Genomic DNA, 6000 nt, shown 5'->3' with positions numbered 1-6000 from the left:
CTGGGGAGGTCTTGCTGGACCTGTCTAGAAAGTAAAGAGTTCTTCTGGAGGGTAAAGGTGAGGGCTGTTAAAGGAAGTTCAGAGTGTAGGGAGACAGGAGATGTTGCCTAGTCTGCATGTAAGGTGAGGACAGCTGTGTAGGCGCTGGAAGAAAGGGAAATGCAAAGCCAGCAGTTGTTCACTAAGGAGGGATTAGAAACAGCTAGGAGAGAATGAGTGAGGTTGATAGTGTGGTGGAGGTAGCTGGGGAGAGGTAGAGGGTGGCATAAGAATGGGAATGAGGATAAGAGTGAGTATAAAAGTAAAGAATAGAACTTCATCAGAGTGAAAGTATTGGAGGGTCCCCTGCCAGCAAAGATCATCTATCCTCTCTAAGAGGGAGTTAAGAGTTGCCAGTCCTGGGCAGTGGCAAGTCCCTGAGCTTGATGTGTAGGGAAGGGAGGGGGTTTGAATAATCCCTGAGGAGTAGCAGAATAGCAGATGGAACACTGATAAGTTATTTCCTTGAGGATAGGTTTCCATGATGGAAAGAAAATGAGAGGTTCTAAGAGGCGGGCTGGTGGCTTTTACTATAGCATAGCCTGCCTTTGCTGATGTGTGGCGATTAGGCCTGGTGGAACTACCATCAATAAACTAAATGTGATCAGGGTAAGGAACAGGGAAGAAGGAAATATGGGGAAATGGGGTGAATGTCAGGTGGATCAGAGAGATACAGTCATGAGGGTCAGGTGTGGTATCTGGAATAATGTGGGAGGCCGGATTGAAGTCCGGGCCAGGAACAATGGTAATTGTGGGAGACTCAACAAAGAGTGAGTACAGCTGAAGGAGCTGGGGAGCAGAAAGTATATGCATCAGGTATGAGGAAGAAAATAGATTTCAGAAATTATTAGAACTGTAGAGAGTGAGTTGAGCATAGTTTGTGATTTTTAGGGCCTCTAAAAGTATTAAGGCAGTGGCAGCCGCTGCATGCAGACATGAGGGCTAGGCTAAAACAGTAAGGTCAAGTTGTTTGGACAGAAAGGCTACAGGGCACGGTCCTGGCTCTTGTGTGAGAATTCTGACTGCACTAACCATGCCTAGGAAGGAAAGGAGTTGTTGTTTTGTAGAAGGGATTGGGGTTTGGGAGATCAGCCGGACACGATCAGCAGGCAGAGCACGTGTGTTTTTATGAGAATTATGCCGAGATAGGTAACAGATGAGGAAGAAATTTGGGCTTGACTGAAGTAATGGGGGCTGTCTGTGAAGCCTTGCAGCAGTACAGCCCAGGTAATTTGCTGAGCCTAATGGGTGTCAGGGTCAGTCCAAGTGAAAGCGAAGAGAGGCTGGGATGAAGGGTGCAAAGGAATAGTAAAGAAAGTATGTTTGAGATCCAGAACAGAATAATGGGTTGTAGAGTGAGGTATTGAGGATAGGAGAGTATATGGGTTTGGCACCTTGGGGTGGATAGGCAAAACAATTTGGTTGATAAGGCACAGATCCTGAACTAACCTGTAAGGCTTGTCTGGTTTTAGGACAGGTAAAATGGGGGAATTGTAAGAAGAGTTTATAGGCTCTAAAAGGCCATGCTGTAGCAGGTGAGTGATAACAGGCTTTAATCCTTTTAAAGCATGCTGCGTGATGGGATATTGGCATTGAGCAGGGTAAGGGTGATTAGGTTTTAATGAGATGGTAAGGAGTGCATGATCGGTCACCAAGGAGGGAGTAGAGGCATCCTATACTTGTGGATTAAGGTGGGGAGATACAAGGGGAGGATGTGAAGGAGGCTTTGAACTGGGGGAAAAGGTGGCAATAAGGTGTGGCTGTAGCCCAGGAATAGTCAGGGAAGCAGATAATTTAGTTAAAATATCTCGGCCCAATAAGGGAACTGGGCAGGTGGGGATAACTAAAAAGGAGTGCTTAAAAGAGTATTTTCTAAGTTGGCATAAGAGTTGGGGAGTTTTAAGAGGTTTAGAAGCCTGGCCATCAATATCTACAAAAGTTATGGAGGCAAGGGAAACAGGCCCTTGAAAAGAAGGTAATGTGGAGTGGGTAGCCTCCGTATTGATTAAGAAGGGGATGGACTTACCCTCCACTCTGAGAGTTACCTAGAGCATCTGTGATGGTCCTGTAGGCTTCTAAGGTGATTAGGCAGTGTCAGTCTTCAGCTGCTAAGCCTAGAAGATCTGGGAAGGAGTCAGAGAACCTTGGGCCAGAGTTCCAGGGGCTTTGGAAGTGGCTGCCAGGTGAGTTGAACAGTCTGATTTTCAGTGGGGTCCTTCACAGATGGGACATGGCTTTGGAGGAATCCTGGGCTGTGGGCATTCCTTGGCCCAGTGGCCAGATTTCCAGCACTTGTAGCAAGCTCCTGGGGGAGGAGGTTCTGGAGGAACCCCTGGCAGCTGCGGTTCAGGCGTTTGGAGTTCTTGTGTACTGGAGATATGGCTGGGGTTTGTCTCACAGTGGAGGCAAGGAATTGCAACTTAGAAATACATTGCTACTTAGCTGCCTCTACTTTATTATTATACACCTTGAAGGTAAGGTTAATTAAGTCCTGTTGTGGGGTTTGAGGGCCAGAATTTAGTTTTTGTACTTTTATTTAATGTCGGGAGCGGATTGGGTAATAAAATGTATATTGAGAATAAGACGACCTTTTGACCTTTTAGGGTCTAGGGCTGTAAAGCATCTCAGGGTTGCTGCCAAATAAGCCATGAACTAGGCTGGGTTTTTATATTTGATGAAAAACAGCCTAAATGCTATCTGATTTGGGATAAAGAAAAAGGAGCATTAACCTTGACTATGCCTTTAGCTCCAGCCACCTTTTTAAGAGGAAATTGCTGGGCAGGTGGGGGAGGGCTAGTCACAGAATAAAACTGTAAACTGGACCGGGTGTGAGGAGTGGAGGTGATAAAAGGATTATAGGGTAGGGGAGCAGAGGCTGAGGAAGAATTGGGACCTAGCTCAGCCTGGTGAGGAGCAGCCTGGGGAGAGGTCAGATGTGTCTGTAGAAAAGAAGATTGGAAAGACTCAGCGATGCTTTGGGTTGGGACTGAGGGGACAGGTGGGAGGGAAAGAAGCAAGATTTGGGATGAGTTGCATTGGGAGCAGAGACTATGGAGGGACCGACGTGTAAAAGGATGCCTGGACGTCAGGAACCTCAGACCACTTGCCCATTTTATGACAAGAATTATCTAGATTTTGTAGGATGGAAAAATTGAAAGTGCTGTTTTCTGGCTATTTGGAACCACTGTCGAGTTTGTATTGGGGTCAAGGGTGTTGCAGAAGAAAATAAGGCATTTAGGTTTTAGGTCATGTGTGAGTTGAAGAGTTTTTTTTTCACTTGCATCCATGTGAAGAGACCACCAAACAGGCTTTGTGTGAGCAACAAGGCTGTTTATTTCACCTGAGTGCATGTGGGCTGAGTCTGAAAAGTAAGTCAGTGAAGGGAGATAGGGGTGGGGCTGTTTTATAAGATTTGGGTAGGTAAAGGAAAATTGCAGTCAAAGTAGGGGGGTTGTTCTCTGGCTGGCAGGGGTGGGGGTCACAAGGTGCTCAGTGGGGGAGCTTTTGAGCCAGGATGAGCCAGGAGAAGGAATTTCACAAGGTAATGTCATCAGTTAAGGCAGGAACAGGCCATTTTAACTTCTTTTGTGGTGGAATGTCATCAGTTAAGGCAGGAACCAGACATCTGGATATGTACTTGCAGGTCACAGGTGATATGATGGCTTAGCTTGGGCTCAGAGGCCTGACAGTTTTAAGTTCTTGAGAACACAGGCTAAGGGAGAAGGAGGAATGGAGGGTGGAAGCCTACCCATAGTGAAGGAGGCAAGCCCAGAGAAAAGAGAGAGTAGAGACACAGAGAGAAGGGGTGGGGGGTGCTTGCCCCCCAGGAAACATGGAGAGAAGTGGTCGGGGGGTTATTGTCCCCCAGAAAAATGGAGAAGGGGTAGAGACATGGAGAGAAGGGGTTGGGGGTGTTCTTGCCCCCCATAAAAGTGGAGAAAGGGTAGAGAAATGGAGAGAAGGGGTCAGGGGTCAGACACCTCTGAAATGTGGGTGAATAATCAGGCAGGCATCTGTGTATGATTAAACACCAAGGGAAGACTGTCTTCCTGAGTCTGTGACCAGCGCTGGAGTTTTGGGTCCACGGATAAAATGCATCTCCTGTTTCTACAAGAAAAGGAAAGGAACTGAAATTAAGAGAAGGGAGAGATTGAAGTGTGGTGCCAAGATTGAAAGGAGAAAGAGGTTGAGGGATAGTGAGAGAGGTTGGAGAAGGGAGTAGAAAGAGGTCGCTTACTGGATTTAAAATTGGTGTGATGTTCCTTGGGCTGGTCAGTCGGAGGATCTGAGGTCGTAGGTGGATCTTTCTCACGGATCAAAGAGCAGGAGGACAGGGGATTGATCTCACAAGGGAGGTCCCCTGGTCCAAGTCACGGCACCAAAATTTCACTCGCTTCTGTGTGAAGAGACCACCAAACAGGCTCTGTGTGAACAACGAGGCTGTTTCTTTCACCTGGGTGCAGGCAGGCTGAGTCTGAAAAGAGAGTCAGTGAAGGGAGATAAGGGTGGGGCTGTTTTATAAGATTTGGGTAGGTAAAGGAAAATTAAAGTCAAAGGGGGGTTCTCTGGCAGGCAGGAGTGGGGGGTCACAAGGTGCTCAGTGGGGGAGCTTTTTGAGCCAGGATGAGCCAGAAGGAATTTCACAAGCTAATGTCATCAGTTAAGGCAAGGACAGTTTTGCAGTGGAATGTCATCAGTTAAGGCAGGAACAGGCAATTTAAATATCACTTCTTTTGTGATTCTTCAGTTACTTCAGGCCATCTGGATGTATACATGTAGGTCACAGGGGATATGATGGCTTAGCTTAGTCTCAGAGGCCTGACATACAGGATATCACCACTGGTCCCACAGAAATACAAACTACCATCAGAGAATACTAGAAACACCTCTATGCAAATCAACTAGAAAATCTAGAAAAAATGGATAAATTCCTGGACATATACACCCTCCAAAGACGAAACCAGGAAGAAGTTGAATCCCTGAATAGACTGATAACAAGTTCTGAAATTGAGGCAGTAATTAATAGCCTATCAACCAAAAAAAGCCCAGGACCAGATGGATTCACAGTCGAATTCTACCAGAGGTACAAAGAGGAGCTGGTATCATTCCTTCTGAAACTATTCTAAACAATAGAAAAAAAGTGATTCCTCCCTAACTCATTTTATGAGGCCAGCATCATCCTGATTCCAAAACCTGGCAGAGACACAACAAAAAAAGAACATTTCAGGCCAATATCCCTGATGAACATTGATGTGAAAATCCTCAATAAAATACTGGCAAATCAAATCCAGCAGCATATCAAAAAGCTTATTCACCATGATCAAGTTGGCTTCATCCCTGGGATGCAAGGCTGGTTCAAATACACAGATCAATAAACGTAATCCATCACATAAACAGAACCAATGACAAACACCACATGATTATCTCAACAGATGCAGAAAAGGCCTTCGATAAAATTCAACACCCCTTCATGCTAAAAACTCTCAATAAACTAGGTATTGATGGAACATATCTCAACATAATAAGAGCTATTTATGACAAACCCACAGCCAATATTGTACTGAATGGGCAAAAGCTGGAAGCATTCCGTTTGAAAACTGGCACAAGGCAAACACACCCCTTCTCACCACTCCTATTCAACATAGTATTGGGACTTCTGGCCAGGGAAATGAGGCAAGAGAAAGAAATAAAGGGTATTTAAACAGGAAGAGAGGAAGTCAAATTGTCTCTGTTTGCAGATGACATGATTGTATATTTAGAAAACCCCATTGTCTCAGTCCCAAAACTTCTTTTTTTTTTTTTTTATTGATCATTCTTGGGTGATTCTCACAGAGGGGGATTTGGCAGGGTCATAGGACAATAGTGGAGGGAAGGTGAGCAGATAAACAAGTGAACAAAGGTCTCTGGTTTTCCTAGGCAGAGGACCCTGTGGCCTTCCGCAGTGTTTGTGTCCTTGGGTAC

Source organism: Gorilla gorilla, chromosome 9 (assembly GCF_029281585.2).
Source record: "Gorilla gorilla gorilla isolate KB3781 chromosome 9, NHGRI_mGorGor1-v2.1_pri, whole genome shotgun sequence".
Taxonomy (NCBI): Eukaryota; Metazoa; Chordata; class Mammalia; order Primates; family Hominidae; genus Gorilla; species Gorilla gorilla.
Note: the sequence above shows the minus strand (reverse complement) of the source record.